Genomic DNA, 23078 nt, shown 5'->3' on the forward strand with positions numbered 1-23078 from the left:
TACTGCTACTCCATCATGTAAATCTCCCATCATTGATGATATTGTCACTTATTCCACATCCATACCTCATGATACTCCTCCACCTTCACCTATTTCCCCTATCATTCACAGACATTCCACCAGAAATACTACTGCTCCATCTTACCTTAAAGACTATATTTGTAATAATATTCATGCATCTACATACCCCATTTCTCATTATATTTCACATCATCAACTTTCTAACAAACATTCTTCCTTTTGTTATGTCTCTGCATTCACAACCTGAGCCCAAATCATATGCTGAAGCAAGTAAGCATGATTGTTGGAAACATGCCATGCAAGTTGAACTTCAGGCTCTTGAGAAAACTAGTACTTGGAAGCTTGTGGATTTACCACCAAATGTTAAGCCAATTGGTTGCAGATGGATTTATAAAGTCAAGTTTCATACTGATGGAACTATTGAGAGATACAAAGCAAGATTAGTGGCCAAGGGTTATAATCAAATTGAAGGCTTAAACTACTTTGATGCATACTCTCCAGTTGTTAAACTTACAACTGTCAGGCTTGTGATTGCTTTGTCCTCTAATCATAACTGGCACTTGCATCAACTTGATGTAAATAATGCATTTCTTCATGGTGAGCTACAAAAGGATGTGTACATGTTGATTCCTCCTGGCATCAAAACAGTTAAGCCAACCAAGTTTGAAAGCTACAAAAATCTTTGTATGGTTGGAAACGGGCCAGTAGAAAGTGGTATGAAAGATTAACGTATACTCTCTTGGCTAATGACTACCTATAAGCTGCCTCTGACATTTCCTTGTTTGTCAAGAAAACATCTTCATCATTTATTGTTCTTCTGGTATTTGTTGATGATATTATTCTTGCAGGCAATTCTATTAGTGAATTTGATCACATTAAGTCTGTTTTGGATTCAATATTCAAAATAAAAGACTTAGGTCAGTTGAATAACTTCTTAGGCATTGAAGTTCCTCATTCGAAATTGGGGATTTCTTTGTGTCAAAGAAAGTATTGTCTGGATTTACTTGCTGATTCAGGTACTGTAGGTTCCAAACCAGTTTCTACTCCATCATGATTCAAGTCCTCCTTTTGATGATATTGTTGCTTTGAAATTCTAGCGCACTTGTTTTAATATGTTATGTCAGATGTTTTAACGTTTGCATTGTTCCGTTTAATGTTCCAACATCACGTGATAAACAGAAGTAAAAACAAGAAAATAAATGGCAGGAAAGTAAAGAACATAATGAGTTTGTTGACCCAGTTCGGTGACAAACACACCTACGTCTGGGGGCTCCAAGCCAGGAAGGAAATCCACTAGTGTAGTCCTTATTCAATAGCTCTCAGCAAACTCCTCGTTTACATTATATGACCTAGGACCTACCCGTATAGACTTCAACCTAGGAACTCCTAGATCTGAGATCTCATCTTACTATCCTAATGGTCAGTCACAGCCCTTGTGACCTATCAGACCTAAACCAAAACAAACGGTGAAGTTACCTTCAAACACAAACAACTTACACCTTGTTTCACAACTTCGGTGTAGTGTACAAGAGTATCAAACTCACACGAACAGTCCTAAACAAGTATCACAGACGATACAAGAAAGGCACACAGTAAAGATTCTAAACTTGCATCAACATGATACAAGAGCAGAATACATGTAGACTCAAAACCCTAAAAATCTAAACTTTTTAGTATGACGACTTGAATGATCAATTAGGTCTTGAAGTCTTATTTATATACTGAAGCAGCTCTGGCTAAATACTTTGTTGGGCTTCAGTACAAAGCAGATCGGTTCAGCTAATCTGCAAAACAGAATTCAGAAACAAATCTGGAAAGTCCTAAAATGTCGGAACATTTATAGGATCGTTCCAGCCAATAGCAAATATTTCCTAAAGTATAAAATCTACTTTAGAAATATTCCACAGCTGATTCTGTATAGATATGTGCGTTGCTTGGACAATAAGATAAGGAAATATTGTTTCCTTAAACAATAAAGGGTGCTCGTACAAATAGGCATGAACCCAAGCACACTGAACCGTGCCAGATTGTTGGAAAATTGTATCCAACATCTTACAGAGATGCATAACCACATGTTGGAACTTTGGTTCCAACTTACAGAACAAGGATATTTGTTTTAGCAATAATGCAGCCAACACAAATACCCAACATGCTTATAGGAGACTTGTGGGCAGACTTCTTTACCTTAACACTATAAGACCTGACATAACTTCATTACTCAGCAGTTGAGCCAATTTCTGTCTAAACTTACACAAACTCATCATCATGAAGCTTTAACGGTTGTGAAGTACCTCAAGGGTTGTACAGGAAGAGGTTTATTTTTTCCAAGAAACTCTTCTCTCACTTTGCAAGGCTTTTCTGATGTTGATTGGGATGGTTGTCTTGACACTAGAAAGTCCATATCTGGTCAGTGTTTCTTCTTAGGAAGCTCTATGATATCTTGGAGAACAAAGAAACAAAACATTGCCTCAAGATCTTCCTCTGAAGCTGAGTACAGGGCATTAGCTTTAGCTACTTGTGAGTTGCAATGGATTCTTTACCTTCTCAGAGATTTACATGTATCAAGCTCCAAGTTGCCTGTTCTCTACTGTGACAATCAGAGTGCCATTCGCATTGCCTCTAATCATGTTTTTCTTGAAAGGATAAAACACTTGGAAATTGACTGTCACTTAATCAGAGAAAAACTGCAATCTGGCATTCTCAAGCTGCTTCCAGTTTCTTCACAAGACCAAATTGCTGATTTCTTCACAAAGGCATTGCTTCCTAAGACTTTCAATGTACTCCTATCCAAGTTGGGCTTGATAAATATCTATCAACCTCCAACTTGTGGGGGGATATTACATAGTGATATAGCTGATAAAAAAATCACTTAGTCAGCTATTACTTGCTGCATAAGTAACTGAGTTTAGGGTTTCTATTCTCTAATGTTTGTCCATGTTAGCTTATCATACATTTATATATTTGTATATATACAAGTTGTAACCTCTCACTTGATTAATAACAATTCATTTTATTCATTTTACTTGTTTCCTAATAGGGTACTCTAAGGGTAGGATGTGCATCAAGAACAGTGTATGAAGATATTGTCAAGACAATAAAGACACAAATTTTGGATTTATATAGCCACCAACTTATCCGTTCGTTTTATTCGTCACCCATAAGTCAAATATTTTTTGTTGAGAGAAAATCAAGTTATCGTTGTCAAATGGTTAATTAGTTCATATTCACGATAAATCATTTGTGATAATCTAAGTTTAAGCATATAATCAAATTTTATTTATCTTTCAAAAGAATTCTAAGTTGTTAGAATTTATTCTTTTAAGTTATAGTTAAAATGAAAACATCCATAATAAACATTATTGATAACAAGCGGATAATATGTCGATTGATGTGGTCATAATATTTCTTTATTTAATATTTGTACAAATATTTATTGTAAAAGAACTAAATAATTGAAAGAAAGAAAATAGCTCCCTATTATTAAAAACATTAATCAAATTTGATCTTAAAGAGAAAAAAGATTTACAATAAATGTGCACATCATCGCAGCTTAAAATTACAAGCCAGATGAAAATTCGGTTGGGAAAGAAAAATCTATCTTATATGCCCCGTAAATTCTTCAAGAGAGATTACTTACAGCTGCAGTGAAAACATTGCACCAATAATATAATAAAAAATAAAATTACAAGCCAGATTACATGTAAAATTGATTAAAAAAAAAACAAATAAAAAATTAAACAATGTAAAATTGATAATTGATAAATGTATATAAAAATTATTTCATTTGTCAATTTTTGTGCAAATGAAGTCTTTTTTCTTCAGCTGACCTCACCCTCCATCTTCAACATATCAAACAAGAAATCACTCCATGTGTCAATAGGTCCAGGCAAGCACCAATGCACACAATCATTATACAATGTCACATTCTCATTAGGCCAATGTCCATACTTACTAGGGTGGCCATCTGGCCTCAACATTGTTGCTTTTGTTGTATCATATAACCTAAATTTCAAACCTTTTTTTCTTGCTTCCTTTTCAGCAATTTTGAACTCTTCCAATTGAATCATATACAACTCTAAATTAAATCCCTCTAATTGTGTTTCATTACTTCTAAATGGCTTAGTTCTAACACAATTCCCACCTTCATTCCATAACCCATTTTCAAAATGTGATGGTGAAAGTGTCCTAAGAAATGTTATGCCCTTAAAATTTTTTAAATTATTGATGGCTTTAAATGCAGTCCTAAATGCTCTTCTATAACCATGGTACATGGTTAAATCAGGGACATTTTCTAAGAGACAATAATGACATCCAACAATTTTTTGTTTCTCATAGAATACCATTGATCTTGCAAACCAATGTCCTCCATTGAGAATAACAAAGTCAAAATCTTCAATTTGAGTTATCCAATTTTCATCTGGCTCATCAATGTAAAGATTGAATAGTCCAGTTGAAGTCGGACCTTTTAAATCTGATTTTTTTGATCTTACCAAAAAAGGTGTCCAAAAAGAGGCCATTGTGAAATTGTAGGTTGGGTAGTTCCACCTCATGAAATAATCATTTTGTGAGTGTGATACAATTACGGGCCATTCCACCTGAAAGTAATAAAGATTAAACAAAAAGATGCAATTTTATGTTAATACTAATCATAATAAATTTGTAGAAAAATAAATAAATAACCAACCATACAATATAATCTACCAATAATATAAACCATGATTTATAAAAGTAAATGTGTAGATTCTGTTAAAAATGTGGGTATATATGCAGATCATTAAGAGAAGAAAAGCTTATGAGTGTGTTTAGATGAGTTTATTACCTTTGTGATTTTGTTTGGTTGAAGAAATAAGAAACAATTTTAGAGAATGAGAAAGAGATAAAGAGATTAAGAGAATTAAGGAACTAAATGTATTAGCTTTATTGAATGAGGAACCAAGGTATATATACAACATGTTTCAGCAATAGCTTGCATAACAAGTAAATGCTAACTGTCTAACCAACCAACTAAAAACATGGAAAAGTTAGTTACATAGGAAACAAGGTAACTAACCCTAAAACAAACTAAGAGTTTTGAATTACAAATTAACATTCCTTCTTAATTCAAACTCTCAAAGCAAACAACTCCCAATTCTTTTCTTAGCTCCAGAAATCGAGCCCTCTTGATTGGCTTGGTGAAAACATAAGCTACTTTATCATTTGTTGAGCAGTATTCAACAATGTTTTGCATTTATTCACCTGATCCCTCAAGTAGTGGAATCTAGTCTCAACTGGTTTGCTTTTACCATGTGCAATAAGATTCTTCGCAAGATTAATTGCTGACTTGTTATCAATCAGAAGCTTGATAGGGTGCTTCAGTTTTATCATTAGATCTTCAAGTACATTCTGCAACCAGTTTGCTTGACAAGTTGTAGAGGAGCCTACAACATACTCAGCTTCACAACTTGAAAGTACAACAATTGATCGATTGTTTTTTAGATGACCAGGAAATAGGTGCTCCTTTTAGCATTAACACAACATTTAGTGATCCTTTTGTTTATTTTATCCCCACACCAATCAGCATCTGAGTAGCCTATCATGTTGAGCTGCTCAGTTGCTTGTGCCATAGGAAATAGAACATAAAACATGTAGTTCTCCTTTTGTCTATTATATATCTTAGACTTTTCTTAGATGCTAAGAAATGAGTTTTAAAAGGGTTACTCATAAACCTGCTAACAATTCCAACTGAGTAGCTTATGTCTTGTCTGATTTGACATAAGTACCTCAATGAACCAATGAGCCTTCTGAACAATGTTGGATTAACACCTTCTTCTTCTTCTAACAATTCAAACTGAGTAGCTTATATCTGGTCTGATTTAACATAAGTACCTCAATGAACCAATGAGCCTTCTGAACAACGTTGGATTAACACCGGGTCAACATTAGGTTACTTTTACTCCTGCAGGAATCGAAGCCTTTTTCTCAGTTAAAGGAATTTCGACGAGATGTTGGACTTACCATGAAAAAACATCGAAGCCTTAAAGTTCGACAAGATACGAGTCAAGAAACAAAACCGTCAAAGTCAAGCAACTGCCTTTGGAGCGGGAAGATTCGAATTTTAAAAAAGAAACGTTTTCCTCAAAGGATAACGTGGGAGACAAGCGGTTGTCTACATGGAAGGAGTGCTGATTGTGGGATTTGTTTCTTTCCAAGTTATTTACTATGTATAAATAGTAGTTTTCCACAGGGAAAACAGGTCGCAAATCACCTATACAGAATTCTAAAATGCTTGAAGTATCGGTGCTAGAGAAAAGAGTCATAAAGAATGTATGTAAAGGATTTGTCGAACCACCTTTATTTTTAATGCATTGTATTTTAACTTTCCTTTAAGTTTCTGCAATTTAAACTTAATGCATTTACTTTGCTTTTAAAACCCTTTTTCTGTCGAAAGACGCCACACGGTCTCATCCCGTTCGTTAAGCAACCTACGAACTCGATGAACCTACGAACATGTCCTAGGATCTTTGGTTTGGTCATGCTCGTAATAATCAAACCCAGCCGTATTGTTTACTAAAAACACCGGTAAACACATATACAATCTCTTCTAATGTACCATTCTGAAATACAGACTTTACATCTAAGTGATACAGAGGCCAAACTTTGCTAGTTGTTATTGCTATAACCAATCTGATAGTTTCATGTTTTGCAATTGGTGAGAAAACTTCAGTGTAATCAAAGCCTTCCTTTTGTAAGAAACCTCTAGCCACAAGCCTTGCTTTGTGATTCACAATCTTCCCGTAAGGGTTCAATTTTAACTTGAAGACCCATTTGACATCTATTGCTTTCTTTCCATCTGGAAGCTGAATCAGTTCCCAATTCTGATTCTTCTCAATATATTTTAGTTCATATATCATAGCTTCCTTCCTTTTCTTATCACATAGTGCAGCTTTGTAATCTAATGGCTCAGTGTCAGCTAGCATTACAAAATGCACTAATTCACCATCACTAGTTACTTCATCATCACCTGTTACCTAACAATCTTCCAATCTCCTTGGAATTTGTCTGTTTCTTTGTCGTCTGACTATAGTGATTGGTTCTACATCTAATATTTCTTCTTCAATAGCTTCTTCATTGATGGTGACATCATTATATTCTCTATTATTTTGAATAGGATCCTGCTTCTCAAGAACAATGCACTTATCTGAATTCCAATCCTAGCATTCATCCTCTAGGACGTTCACATCCCTACTGATAGCATTTTTCTTAAATTATGGATCAAGCAACATATATGCTCCAATATTGTGATATCCAACTAAGATCATAGTTTCAATCTTGTCCTTCAACTTCTTTCTTCTTGTATCAGGGACATGCTTATAGCATATTGAGCCAAACACTTTTCAAATGACTGTTTGATGGTTTTCTACCTGACCAAACCTCTTCAGGCACTTGATTCTTCAATTTCTTAGTGGGACATTTGTTTAAGATATAAGCTGCAGTATTCACTGCTTCACCCTAGAATTCGTGAGGTAGCTTCTTCTCTTTCAGCATACTTCTAGCCATATCAAGTAGACTCTTATTCCTCCTTTCAACAAGACCATTGTGTTGAGGAGTGTAAGGAGTTGTCACTTAATGAATTATACTCTAACTTGTGCAGTAAGATTAAAAATCTCTAGAAGTATATTCACCACCGCCATCTGTTCTGAGAATTTTAAGCTTCAAACCACTTTGTTTCTCAGCTGAACTTTGAATTTTTGAAAAATTTCTAAAGCGTTACTCTTAGCTTTTATCAATTATAAACAAAGCATTATGGAGTATTCATCAACAAATGTGATGAATTACCTATTTCCATTATAAGTAGGTATTCCTATAGGTCAACATATATCAGAATGAACAACATTCAGTATATGTTTTTCTCTCATCTTTAAATCTGACTTGGAAGCTAACCCATAGTGCTTTCCTACTAAGCATATCTTGCATGAGTTCCCAGGAATCTTCACATTTAACTCACCAATCACCATATTCTTAGACTTCGATAAGCATAAGCTTCTCTAATTCATATGTGCATACCTTTTATGCCATAATTCAGATTCTTCATCCTTGATTGAAGCTTTATAGAATATTTCCTCCTTTATCACTATGCTGGTTTTTAAGGTTCTATTCTTTGTAAGATTTTACTGCAGTATAAGCTTCTTCTCTGGATTGTACAACTTCAAGGTATCATTTTCCATGGTAATTAGGTAACCTTTCTCTATGAGTTAACCTACACTCATAAGATGATACTTCATTCTAGGAACATAAAGCACCTTCTATATCACTGCTTTCTTTCCATCTTTGCCTTGTATGGTTACATTCCCCATACCTTGTGCCTTCATACTTCTGCTATCAACCAATCTTACATTTGTCTTCTTGTTATCATCAAATTCACATAGCCATTCCTTCTTACCAGTCATATGATTTGAATATCCAGTGTCAAGATACCAAGTATCTGAGATTGCTTCTAATTCTTTATCACTTGTAGTGGTCATTAACATGACTGTATCAGAATCAGAATTTGAATCTTCTTGAGCAACATTTGCTTCTTGCTCCTTGTTTTTCTCGTTCTATCTATATTGAACCAACACTTTGAAACATAATAGCCATACTTGTCACAATTAAAACATTGTACATTCTTCTTATCAAATTTTTTCCCATGATTCTTAGAAGATTCACCTCCATTTTTTGAAGATTCGGGCTTGTGACTGTGCTTCTGCTTATCTATGTATTGATTCTTTCCCTTTTTTGTCTTCGAAAACTCTTTCTTGGATTCTTGATGCTTGAATCTTGCAAGAAGTGCTTGTTCTTCATCTTTTTCCCCTTTTCTACCAGTAATATTCAACTCATGAGCTTCAAGTGCTCCTTGCAGTTCTTCAATCTTCACCTCATTCAGATCCTTAGTTTCTTCTATGGTTATCACCAAGTGATCAAATTCAGATGGTAGAGTTCTGAGAGTTTTCTCCATGATTGCTTTATCAGAAAGTGTCTCACCACATAACTTCATCTGATTTGTGATTGATTGAATTGATGAGAAATACTTCTCTATCTTCTATTCTTTCTTCATTTGTAGCAATACATATTGTCTTCTCATTGATTGCAACCATATCTTCTTCACCTTGTCATCCCCACTGATGTATTTCACAAATGTATCCCAAGCTTTCTTAGAGCTTTCTGCATATGCAATCTTTTCAAATACCTTTTTATCCATGCATTGATGAATATAAAAGAGAGTCTTGGAATCTTTCTTCTTGGCTTCTCTATGTGGATTTCTCTGAACATCAGTGGGGTTTTCTGGAAATGCTTCAACTCCATTGTTGACAATCTCAATAACATCTTGAAACCCAAAGATCACCTTCATCTGTTTCACCTATCTGTCCCAATTCTTCCCATAAAAAACTGGTAAATGCGCATATATGTTTCCATTGGAATTCATCTTCTTCTTGGATCATAAAAATGATTAGGCTCTAGATACCAGTTTGTTGGTGAACAAATTGGTCAAGGGTTTTGTGATTTTGTTTGGTTGAAGAAATAAGAAACAATTTTAGAGAATGGGAAAGAGAGAAAGAGATTAAGAGAATTAAGGAACTAAATGCATTAGCTATATTGAATGAGGAACCAAAGTATATATACAACATATTCCAGCTATAGCTTGCATAACAAGTAAATGCTAAGTGTCTAACCAACTAGCTAAAAATAGGGAAAAATTAGTTACTTAGGAAACAAGGTAACTAACCCTGAAACAAACAAAGAGTTTTGAATTACAACAGAAACTCAAACTTGAGCCAGGCTTTTCAAATTATTTTATGAGTAAGTGAATAACATAACCTTTTAAACCATTCCTTTTAGCCTACTTGATTATTTTAAGCCATGCTTTTCTGTTCCCAAGTGAAAAGAAAAGTAAACCCTCCATGCATGTTACAAACTTGGAAGATCCAGCACATAGTATTGTTTACATGTGAATTTTTCCGCATAAGACACACAATATGATGACTAATCTCATTAATAATGCTGCCAATAATACATATCTAAATATCTAAATAAAATAATTGAGTGGTCCCCTCACGTAACATCTAGGATTCCTTTCAAACTAACTAACACTAATTATGTGGACTTTTGTTTTCATTTCCTTCCATGCAAATTAATATTGCATTAAGTACATATACAAAGAAGAGATTAAATTTCTTATATTGTTGGTGTAAACAAATTTATACAAGGATAAATCATAATCACTCGCATATGTGACTTTACTTAAAGTCAAACATTTTTAATGATTTTATAGTTATGAATAGTTAATAGTAGTATAGAAAAACTTAATATTGGCTATGTATATAAATTAATTTATGCAAACAATGGCCAGTTAGCATTCAAAACGAGTCGTCACATCAATAGCTAGACATGCACAAAGCATATTGCTTATTTTTCTACTTTAAGGAATGTGACCTCTTAACCATTTTTATTAGTTTGGTTTAGCTAAAGTTTCAACGTTAATTGTTGAAGCCTCTAGGCCAGTTTTAGGTTCATTCTCATATGGAGTTTCATACTACAATGATTAATAGCTGTATGATTTTATTTTCTTTGTTTATATATAGAATCAAACTTATAGTATCAAACAAGGACTTAGCCATATGCAAATTTGTAGGAATATTGTAAAAGACAATGATTTGATATAAAACTACAAAAAGATGGGCCATCTTGTGTTTTATTTCCCTTTATATAAAATATTAGCAAAATGTCTCAATTCTCAACTGTTCTACTTTGTGGTTTAGTTAGTACTTTGTGGTTCAAATTTTCAGGGTTTATAATATGGTTCAAATTCTGTTTCACGTGATGAATAAGGACGTGGAGGACAGTGAATTTGATGCTTTTATGCATGTTACTTTTCCATTTGATGATTTATTTACTTAATACGATTGGATCAGATTATAGCTCTGAATTTAAGGTAAAGATAAAGACTTGTATGTTAACAAATTCTGAATTAAGGTAATTTAATTTAGGTTTAATTGCATGTTTGGTTCTTTATGTTATAGGTTTCAAGTTGGTTTTTATGTTTTAAAAGTTTCAAGTTAGTAGGTTTTAAAAGTTTCAAGTTGTTTCAAAACGTTACTCACATTTAAATAAGTTTGTCCCTTTCGTCACTTGATCGTTTAAAGTTTTGGGTTGACAATGTGGGTGATGAAATTTAACTTATTTAGAAAATCAGTTTTAACACATTTTTTTATTTTTTTTGTTTTATTAAACTCAATATCATGTCGCGGAAGGGACTAACGACGTATTTCAACGTGAGTAACGTTTTGGACCAATTTAAAAACTTTAAAACGTAAAGGACCACCTTTAATTTAAAGGTGATGGAAACCACTCTTTTTCTCAAAACAAATGAAATATTATACATCCAAAGAGAGATAGATACAAAGAATATATTTAGATAGATGCAAAGAATATATGTATAGATGATTAAAAATTTACCAAAAAATACTACAGTGGTAAAAAGCCATAACTAGTGTGATATTATTAACAAAACTATACTTTGAAATTTCAACAAAATCACCTCAATTCAAATATTTAAACATGCACATAGTTAGAGGATGAAGCGTTACCCTTGATAGTAGGCAAATCATGGACTGCATCTGATTTCTACCAACTGAGTCTCCAACAAAAGCCATAGATTTTCCCCTCACAATTTCAAGAAACTGAAAAGGATTGAATATAGGAAGCTCACAACCATTCGGTTTCCACTTCCATTTCAAGTAATCAGAATCTGGTCTTCCATACTTCATACAATTTTGGTCTTCATGAATTGCCCAACATGTTTCGTTTGTGTAATATGGTGCTTTTGGATTTGGAACCCATTCACCAGTAAAAATGTCACACTTTTTTGTAGAAGTTGAAGGCAAACTTGCTGATTCATTTAAATCATCAAATGCAGTGGATGGTTGATTGGATTTTTTAATGTTTTTCAAGGATGAAGGATTTCTAAATAAAGGGTAGGAAAGTGGTGTGATAGTGAAGACAAGTATTGCAAAAATTGCTAGTAATGTTACTTTTGGAATTTGTTTTGGTGTGTTTTTACCAAAGAGAAGTTCCATAGCTTGGAACTTCATTAAGAGAGAAAGAGTGACAAGAATAGAAAAGAGTAAGGGATGAAGACTTGTGGAAGTTTTAGTTTTATATATATTGTGTTAGCAAAATAAATTATATAATGATAGTTCTCCTGATTTTGTTTAGACAATGGTATAGAGTTTGAGATTTTTTATCTCTTTTTTTTTTTTTTGCCCCATGTTTGTTAGCTTGCTATATAATATTGGGATTTTTCTGTTCTTTCTATTTGACATATTAATGTGATGGATTATTGAACGGAGAAATACTTAGTTAGACATAGCTTTGGATAAAAAATAATAGTCCACACAAATGAAAATTAAAAGATAAATAATTTAGTCATATATTACTTGATATCGATTTTTTTAATTTCTGTTATTATGTGTATGTCAAAATAAATTTTATTTAGGGTTATGTTCAAACAAGAGTTCCTCTATTGTGCAAGTTCAATTGAAATTTGTGGTATAATCATATGATGTTTTTCAGTTTCAGTATGTTATTGAGTCTTTTTCTTATCATTTGAGTACTTTCTAAATGTTTTAGAGTGAGTTACTTGTGGTTTAAGAAATGTTTTGTTTTGAGTCTATATGTTTTGTTTTGTTTTAAGAAATGTTTTGGAGGACTTTCTAAATATTAATGTTTTGTTTTGTTTTAAGAAATGTTTTGTTTTGAGTCATATGATGTTTTTGTATAAATCATGAAAGTAAGTCAACCAATACATCTCTTGAAAGTTGTGGAAGCTAGACGATCAATACAATGAAACATATGAAGACCAAATAACTTGGGGGAATTTTGTCCCAAATCCCAAGCTCATATCAAAGACGAAATAAACATGAAGAATGAAGAAAACAAGGGCAAAAGCCTTCGAGACTGAGATATTAAACAAGCGCTGGATGGGAGGCAACTCATTGATTTACTTTTTTGCATTTATTTTCCTTTTCAAGCTAAGCTGAGATTTTCTTTCTAATCAATTTATTTCTTTTTCTGTTGCTAATCCTCACTATTATCTAATAAAATTTTATTTCTTTGCATTACATTTAGAACCTTTTTATTTATGCTTAATCTTGTTTTAATCTTAGAGAATTATTTCAGAACACTTACATCGAAGGCTAATTTACCCTTACATTCAAGAGCACGATAACTTTTGGGGCTTACAATCGAAGGTACTCATATAGGTCACCATCTTTTTGAATAGCATAACCAGTGAGATTTTGAGCCAAATATTTTCAACCCATTCTACTACTATAAATTCTTTCTATCATGAGTGTTCCATATGAATATTATTTTTGCTTAAATTTGCGGTCGTTCTTTACGGACGATCGGTCATTTTATACTACACACGAGACAATTTTTCTTTGATACCTTGAGCCTTTCAAACAACCCTTTTATATTCTAATTATCCTTTATGAAACCACTTTGAGCCTCCATATGCAATTTTCTTTTGTTGTTACTATGTGACGAATCATATCACAGTCATGAACCTTAAATGCAACCTGTTTGATTTCTATTAGAGTTAGATAGGTTATTATCTTGACTTGTTATGGTTTGAAGCTAAGTTTGGGGTTGATCTTTGGAATTAGAAACATTTTAAGTTTGGGGTGGGGTACCATTAGAACTTATTTTTAAAAAAGAAGAAAAAAATGAAAAAAATGTAGATTACCGTGGGTCTACAAAAAAAATAGAAAAATGAAAGAAAAAAAAAATCAAGAGCCAAAAACATCAAAAAATTTGGTCTCTTAAAAAAAAGTTTATTCATCTTGTTGAAAAAGATAAATAGTTATACTTAGTACCCATCTTGTCTGAATCAAAGGAGGAAGGTTGGCAACACATCAATGTTTAGTAGGAATCCATATGTTAATCATCTAACTCCAAGTTTCTATGTTAGCCTACTTTCCCAAATATATCAACCCTTAACCTAAGTCACGTTATAACCCTTAAAGTCCTCATAGTGTGTAATTAATCTGATTTTGACTCTGTTTAGAATTGTCTCAAATTTATAGCAAAGTACATTCATGTGACGATTGGAGTGGGCAAATATTGTGACCAGCCATACTGGCTTTAGGAGATACATATGTGTATCATGGAAAAGAGTATGGTTGAGTATATGAGCTATCTTCTTCAAGTCTATCCCGCTTGAGTGTAACGTGGTAAGTAAGTCAATGCGGTAAATGGGATGAATGATGATCTGACCACAACTCCGGAAAGGTATGTTTTTCTTGAAAAAAAATGCAAAGAATAAAATATATTTTTTCTTTCGTTGCTTGAGGACAAGCAACAATTTAAGTTTGAGATTGTGATGACAGGTCATCTTACGTTATTCTTGGCCTGTTTTTCAGTCATTTTCAGTAGGTTTTACAGCAAAATGGAGGAGTATTAGAACAATCCCTATGATTTTGGGACATTCGTAATGTTTTCTATATTTGAGTCTGTAATTCTTTTCTTCCCAAAACATAGCAATTTTAGAGTGTTTTTGATGTAATTCACGAAGAAATCATGCAAATCGGCAAATAAGGAACATCTAAAGATTAGTGAAGAATTTGGGATCATCAAGAATGAAGATTAAAAAGGCCTCAGAAGACTTTATTGAGGGAGGAATTCTGTTTCCAGGTCCCAAGACTTCTTATATGGAAGCAAACACCCAAAGGACGGAAGAACAGAGAAAAAGGTCTCGTAACACACTCGCATGCGTCTGAGGTACATTTCATGTGCCTATGGCATGAGGTGTGCGCCCGGGGCACTAAAAAGTGCGGGCCAAAACTGCTTTTTCCTACTTTGTGGGAAAAGCTCAGTTTTTTGGTCCAACTTCAGGTGGAAACTCTCCCTATAAATACTGCATTCCTCATTCGCAATTTCTCGTTCAAACTGGAGCAGTTCAAGAGGAAGGCGATTCTAGGAGCTTTTCAGAAGGAGTTTCTCTCTCTTGCTTATTTTTCTAGGGTATGTTTATATTTTTTTCGTAATTTGTTTTTAGTTACGATGGGTAACTAAATCTTTTTAGGCTAGGGTTTTAAGATGAAACTCTTTTATTTTGTTGGATAATTATTTAATTTAATGTCATTTATTCAGTTATTTTATGTTCACTATTTAGTTTTACTGTTGTGCGTAAGATTTGTCTCCTCTAGAGCGTAACCCTAGTTTAGACACTTAGGTAGTGACAGGGCCTAATATTGATATTTATATCTTGATATTTATATTTGTCTATCTAGGAAGTAATTAGTTAGTAACTAGACGAAAGATACTGGAAGCGAGTTGACCCTAGTGGTAAATACTTAGGAAGTGACATTACTAATATTGAGTAAAATTTGTTGAATCTAGGATGTAACTAGTAATTCATTAAGGAAACAAGTGAATTCATGACTTAAATCAGCTTAGTGACTTCATTCTCCTCAAACCTCGGTAAGGTAGACACCGATAGAGCTTCCTGTTTGTAGAACTACTGAGAGGGTGAGTGTGTTATGTACTCCTAAGATTCATAGATGGGAAAACCTTTAGGAGCACTGACCATCATACCTTTGGAAATTTAGGAACGCCAACTTAAGTCTATGTTTCAATTACCTTTGAGGGAGTAAGACCCTCACACGTAAGGATCACCATGTGGCCAGTAGGTGCAACTCAACATTAGAGGGATAGACTGAAATCAACTGAGAGTGTAAGGATCCGCATGTAAGGATATCCGTGCGATCAGCAGGGGAAACTTGACGAACCGATTAGGTTAGAACGTCTTGACGGACTCATTACTAAGATAGTCTACTTAGAATAACTGAACGCGACATGAATGTTATTTAATTCCAACAAATGAATCGGGAGAATTCGAAGAATCCTAACTGCTGCATACATATCTGCAACCAAAATAGGTAATTTGCTCTATTGGAAACATATAAAAATTGCAATATCTAATCCTCAACTCCTTTATTTTATTTTATTGTTTTAAAATATGTAACGCGAATTGTTTGGACGAAACGACAATCCATGTGGATACGATACTCAACTTATCACTTTATTACTTGGTAAACGATTTAGTACACTTGCCTAATCTGATCATTAACCCCGCACATGTTGAAGCTTCTAGGGAAGAATTTGCTCTCTGATCCATGCAACTTGTGTCTCGTGCATGTGTGCAAGAAATTGACTATTTAAAGCTTGTTTTCATCGAAGATTATTCATTCAAAATCATGACGGCTCGGAAGTTAAGAAGTGTGACCAAAGCAACCAAAATAGGTTTTTTCCAACCCTCTTTCACTTGTTATTCTGTATGTACATTTTCTTTTCTCTTTGATGATGTATTCAATTATCATAAGTAACTAAACTATTTGCATTAGGATTTCAAGATGAACCTGTACTGATTTGTTAGATATTTTGCTCATAACAAATTCTTTTAACAATACTATTTGAATTATATTTCTTTAATATTTCTCGTATTTAATGCTTGTCCGTTCTTTTTATCTTGAATCTAATATAGGTAAGAATTTCTATTAGAACAGTTTGTCGAGAGATCAGAAACTCACCTTGTATGACTTTGCTTAACGTCAGCTCTTGTGATCATATAAGTCTGCTACTACCCTAGGGAGAAATATTTCATGAAGGGGGATAGAACCATAACTGAAATATATCTTACTTTGTTAGGCGTCGTAAGCATAAACCTCAAATAGCAATTGAGCTAGGAACATGTTCTTTCTAAGAATGAATTATATGAGATTCGAAGAATCCTAATCGCCGTCACCACACTTGATTCACCATTATTTTTATTTTCTTCCAAAATGTAACTCATGCAAACCCCTTCATTTACTGTTTCTAATTAGGTTTAGTTTCATTGTCGAGTCAAAAATAACAATCCAAATGGAGACCATGAGTTACTACTTTATTATTTGAAACAATTTGATGCACTTGTCGAATTTGTCATTAGTAGAGTTTTTAAATTGAAATTGTTTTACCAGTTCTGAGTTTCTCAACCTATCGAAATGTATCTTTCAATAAAAAAAACATTCTTAGATAAAACCGATCAAACACTAACTTCTAGTTGGTGTTTTCACTAAATTTTGAGCAATAGAGGGGCTATGAAGCATATCCTTTCTTAGGCCTATGAAACAGTGGTCTTTATTTGTTTATGAAAAATGTTAACAAGTTCTGTTGCTAATAACTGCATAAAATTATGTGTATTTTATCAATTTTTTCATATGTTTGACTTTTGTTTTCAAGAGAATATTTTTTTATGCTTTTTTTAAATAATGTTCTTAAAACACTTGTTAACATGACATTTTAGGGGGGTGTATTGGATTAGGATTTTAAAAGACTATTTTAATAAAAAAAAGTCTTTAAGATTTTAAAAGACTGTGTGAGATTGTATTGATTCTGTGAGATTTTAAAAGACTTTTTATGTAAAAGACTTTATACACTCAAGATTTTAATGGATTTATCACACTGACTTTTAAGGATTTCAAAGGATTTTATGGGATTTTAAAATTTTAAAGGATTCAATGAATTTTAGGGGAAAAAAGAACAAACTTACAAGCGTGAATGATAAAAATAATGAACAAATAAATTCTAGCGTTTGAATAAAGAAAAATAAAACCAATAAAAAATTCTTTTACTATTGATTTTAAAATTTTATGGATTTTATAAGATTTTAAGGGACTAAAAAACACTCTTAACACTAGGGGTGTTCAAAACCGAACCAACCCAATAGAAAAACCGCAAACCAATCCAAACCGAAACCGCAAAAAACCGCACTTGGTTCAGATGAATTCGGATGACTTTTGCACTGAACTGCGCGGTTCGGTTCGGTTTGCGGTTTGCATCTCAGCAACCGAACCAAACCAAACCAAACCGCAAGAATAATGAATATTACTTAAATATGTACTAGCCCAATTACATAGCTCAAGAATAATCTCTTTTGATTCGATTTTTCCATCGTTGCACCATCAGGTTCGATTATAATTCCTTTCCATCTCTTTCAATTCATTTCCAGTGATGAATTTGTTTTCTTTACTTCCCAATAATTTGTTTCATGCTTATGTTTCTTCTTAATTTTATCTATTTTGATATAAGTTTTACCTAATATTTTATCATATAAACATCAAAATAAAATGTCCTATGTTTATTTTGTAACAAGTTGGCAATATTAGAGTTAATGTAATATTTTTTTTTATCTCGCGATAAACCGCACAAACCGAACCAATCCAAACCGCATTGGTTTGGTTTGGATGACTTTTTAAAAATCAACCGAACCAAACCAAACCGCATACTTTTTTATCTCGCGGTTTGGATGACTTTTTTGCTCAAAATCGAACCAAACCGCACCGCGAACACCCCTACTTAACACATTATTCTCCATACACATTTTTTATTTGTTAAAAATGTTATTCCCACAAAATTCAATTGTACATATTTAAATTTATGACAACCCTTACAAATCTTTCAAAAAAAAATATTGTGTCAGCCCTCATTTTGTATTTGAAATTAGAGAAGTCGTTTGAGTTTTTCTAAGAGAGGTGAGAGAGAGAAGAGAGGAGGGAGAGAGAGAGAGAGAGAGAGAGAGAGAGAGAGAATGGAGAGATAGAGAGACGAAGAGAGAAAGGAGAGAGGGGGGAGGGGAGAGAGAGAGAAGGGAGAAGAAAGAGATAGTAACTTTTAAATGAAAAACAATCCCAAGAAATCTCATCTTTTCATGAAAGACTTTTTCTTGTTAAAATTACACTACAAAATCCCACAAAATCCATCAAAATCCAATTTATTAAACAATCCTTCGAAATTTGAATAATTTTGAATACCATGAGACTTTTTTAAAGTGATAAAAAGTCTTGATTGAATACCTCAAGACTTTTTTAAAATGACAAAGAGTCTTGATTGAATACCACAAGACTTTTTTTAAATTGCAAAAAGTCTTGATTGAATACCACAAGACTTTTTCTTAATTAAAAAGTCTTTTAAAATCCCATAGAATCCTAATCCAATACATCCCCCTTATTTATTAACGCAAAGAGGAGGGGCTGCTTGCTTTTGCATAACACAATATATATTAGACAAATTCAAATGCCTTTCTTGTACATAAACAATTAATTAATGTTAAGTCCTCTAAAAAACACCAATTGATTAAACGAGCAGGTGAGTAATAATGAGTGATAATAAATTAATTAGTCAGTATGACACATGTTCAAGTTGATTAATAGTTTTTTTTTATTACAAAAAGTTTGACTAATATTGATCTTTGCTTTTTTATTTTTTTATAAATAACTCAAGTCCCTCAATTTTAATTTGCAAATTGCAAGTGAACTTTAGACACAACTGAACTATGGTGCAAGTTGAGAGGTCTGTGATAATATTCCAAAGCTACAATTTCCACACCTCCAATAAGATATTTGGGTTCTTAAAGTTCAAGGGCAAATTAGGCAATTGGCCTCTTGATTGGTTTAAGACAACAAGTAACATGATATTCAGGAATAAAATCAAGCTTTGCATGTGATAACTTTAGATCCAGATCCCTATTTTCACATTATAAATTCGAATACTATAATAAGTTCAGTCTATATGTTTGGGATTAACTTTTTGAGGGCTGTTATATGTAACCCAAAATACACGATAACCTATCAACATTTTCTCTATGCACGCATCCCAAGATGCATACAAAAATTTAAAAAACCTACTAAACCGTATAGACATACAGTGTGGTTGTTGAAATGGGTTCACATAACACTAGCCTAACTTTTAAGTTAGGTTAATGTTATGACATACAGTCTTCCGGTAGCTCCTTAATGGCTTAGAGCGATATCCTAAGGCAACTTTTTTTTTTCCAATCGTCGAGCGTTAGTTTTTGATCAATTCGTTCAAAAAGTGCTCTGGTGGAGTTTTAATTTTCTTGGAGTTCCTTATCTATGACGTTCAAGATTTTGTCTTGGTTTTGTCTTGGTGACTTTTAGTTGATTTCTTGGTGCTCAGGGAGTTTGTCCTCTGTAGTCTTTGATTTGGGTCTGTATTTAACATTCTTATAGCATATCTTGTGCTTTGAGATATTTTTGTTTAAGTTAATAAAATTTATTTTTGCTTTTTCAAAAAAGAAAAAAAAACATTAGCCTAACTTTTTCTGCAGATGAATGTACAAACTTCCTGATTTATTTTTTAAAAAGACAACTCCTAGCTAGTTTTTAGTTAGAGTTGCCATATGGCCTAACTCAATTGGATCTAAATGTATGAATGGATCAACCAAGCCAACCTCCTTATTACATACATAAAGTTACTCTTATCACTTCTCAAATTTTTCCTTTTTTGACTGTCATTGGTCGAACGACATTTAATTATCGTTTGACTTTTCAGCAACATTTAAAGGTCATTCAGAGCTTCGGCACTCCAGCGGCAATTAAATGTTGTTCGGAATTTTTGAGATTGGTTCCACAATTTTTTAAATCGGTTTAACCTATTTAAAATATATCTCGAACGACAGTTAACTGCAGCTAGGGGTAAATGAATGATTTTGGGGTGTTTTGAAGAAATTTTGGAAGTGAGACAAGTAATTTTCTTACATACAATATGCAAACTTGTCTGAACTTCAAAGTTTGAACGTAGGTTTTGTTTGTCCAAATTTTAAAATCTGAATTGTATGCAGATTGAGACAATGATGTTTTTTTAAGGAATGTTTTTCGTTAATTGTGATGTTTGGTTTCTTTTTTGTTTTCCCTATGTTTATAGAATGAATAGAAATGTTGAGAATCTTGGTGGGGGAGGGCATTTGCGGGGAGCAACAACCACGGGAAATTTGTGATGGGTAAAGCGATGGGCACCCTTGGGAGAACATGAGTTGAAACATATGGGTATGAATGGAGTTAACCCCTCACAAATATGTGTTTAACCCCTTGCAAATTTGAGGCGAGAAATCTCCATTCCTTTCAAATTCATTTACAGATGACTAGAGTGACTTGGCACGTGGGATGATGATATTTGCAAGTTGTTATGCAAGGTCTTACACCTCACAATTGGCAAAAATCTTTGTGCCACTTACTAGCTCTGCAAAACAGACAAGACCCCTCGTAAATTTATGTACATTTTTTATGCAAAAATAGTCATTCTAAAGCGTGTAGTACGACCTTTCTAACTCTAGGCCGGTTTGAGAGGGGCAATCCCTCAGTTATCCCATGTGTAGTTTCACAATAAAGGCAACACGCCATTATTCTTTTCCATTCCTCATAAACTTAAAAAAATAATTCTTAGTCCATTGATCGTCAGATTAGACAAGTGTACCAAATCATTTACCAAGTAATAAAGTGATAAGTAGAGGATCGTATCCACATGGATTGTCGTTTCGTCCAAACAATTCAAGTTACTTATTTTAAGTTGACGATATAAAATAAAAGAGTTAAGGGTTAGAGATTGCAATTTTTATCTATTTGCAACAGAGCAAGTTATATGTTTGGTTGCAGAAAAGTAAGCAACGGTTAGAACGTTTTGAATCCCCTCTATTTTTGATAGAATTAATTAACATTCATGTCGCGTTTAGTTATCTTAAGTAGACTATACAAGTGATGAGGCCGTTGGGAAGTTCTAACCTAATCGGGTATCAAACTACTCCTGCTAATCACACGGTGATCCCTACGTGCGGGTCTATACTGTCTCGGTTGATCTAGGTCTATCCTTCTGATGGCTAAATGCACTTGCTAATTGCACAGTGATCCTTACGTGCAGGGTCTTGCTAATTCAAAGGTAATTGAAACATAGACTTAAATTGGCGTTCCTAAATTTCCAAAGGTATGATGGTCACACTAAGGTTATACGTGAGCTACGATATAGGGTTATTAATCCTATAGGATTCTGCCACCTTCGTAAGGATTATTAGTGTGGGTCCTCACCAGTGTTCCTAGAGGTTTTCTCATCTATGAATCTTAGGATACTCATAGCACACTCTCGTTATCCCCTTGGTAGTTCTACAAACGGGGAGCCCTATCAGAGTCTACCTTGCCAAGAGGTCGAGGAAATTGGTCTCACTAGGATGGGTTCACTCCCCTTGATACATAGAAGATCATGCTCAATATTAGTAATGTCACCTCCTAAGGACATACTACTAGGGTCAACTTGCTTTCAGTATCTTTCGTCTTGTTACTAATCACATACTTCCTAGATAGGTAGATATTAATATACAAGATATAAATATCAAGATATAAACATCCAGATAGTGATATCAATATTAAGTCATGTCACGACCTAAGTATCTAATCTAGGGTTGCACTTCGCCGGAATAAATTAATCCTAATAAAACTTAATAGCGAACAAAAAATATACTTAAATAAACGACATTACATTAAATAATTATCCAACAAAACAAATAGAGGTTCATCTTAGAAAAACCTAGCCTATAAATAACTAGTTACACATGATAACTAAGACAAAAATACTAAAAGATAAAAACATACCCTAGAAAAGATAGGAGAAGATAGAACTCCTATTTGGCTCCTGGAATCGCCTTCCTCTTCAACTGCTCCAGTTTTGAATGAGAAATTATGAATAAGGAAAGAGGAATTTATCGTGAAAGTTTTCACCTAACTTAGGCTTAAAATATGGGCTTCCAGGGGTGAAAAAGTCACGAAAAGTGACATTTTTCACAACAAACGGGGCGCCTAGCGCCTAGGGCCATGCACCTAGCGCATGTACCTGCCAGGTTGAGATGCCTAGCGCCCCCTGACATGCACCAGGCGCTTTAGTTAGTTAACTCTGGGGTGCCTAGCAACCCTGTGGTGCGTCTGGGCGCTTTAGTGTGTTTTCAATGTTGTTTTGCCTGTTTCTTCGTTTGTTGAGGTGTTTTCTTCAAAGTAAGATGTCTTGGAACTTGGGAAAAGAATTCCTCCCTTTGTAAAGTCTTATGAGGCCACTTGAATCTTCATTCCTCATCTTCCCAAGGACCACATAAATCTTCGGATGCCTTGATTTTCCTGATTTGATTTATTTCTTCGTGAATTATATCAAGAACACCCTAA

At 33.6% G+C, this 23078-nt stretch overlaps 1 pseudogene across 1 annotated transcript; it reads right to left on the reverse strand.

Moving 5' to 3' along the window:
* Positions 1 to 3501: 3501 nt before the first annotated feature.
* LOC146904774 (protein trichome birefringence-like 19) lies at positions 3502 to 12169 on the reverse strand (annotated as a pseudogene). The gene is made up of 2 exons (XR_015020561.1): positions 11625 to 12169; positions 3502 to 4616 (listed from the first exon to the last, which is right to left on the reverse strand). The product of XR_015020561.1 is annotated as a protein trichome birefringence-like 19 (transcript).
* Positions 12170 to 23078: the final 10909 nt, after the last annotated feature.

This window comes from Medicago sativa, chromosome 7, assembly GCF_051527215.1.
Source record: "Medicago sativa cultivar Bolivia chromosome 7, Bolivia_mono, whole genome shotgun sequence".
Classification (NCBI taxonomy): Eukaryota; Viridiplantae; Streptophyta; class Magnoliopsida; order Fabales; family Fabaceae; genus Medicago; species Medicago sativa.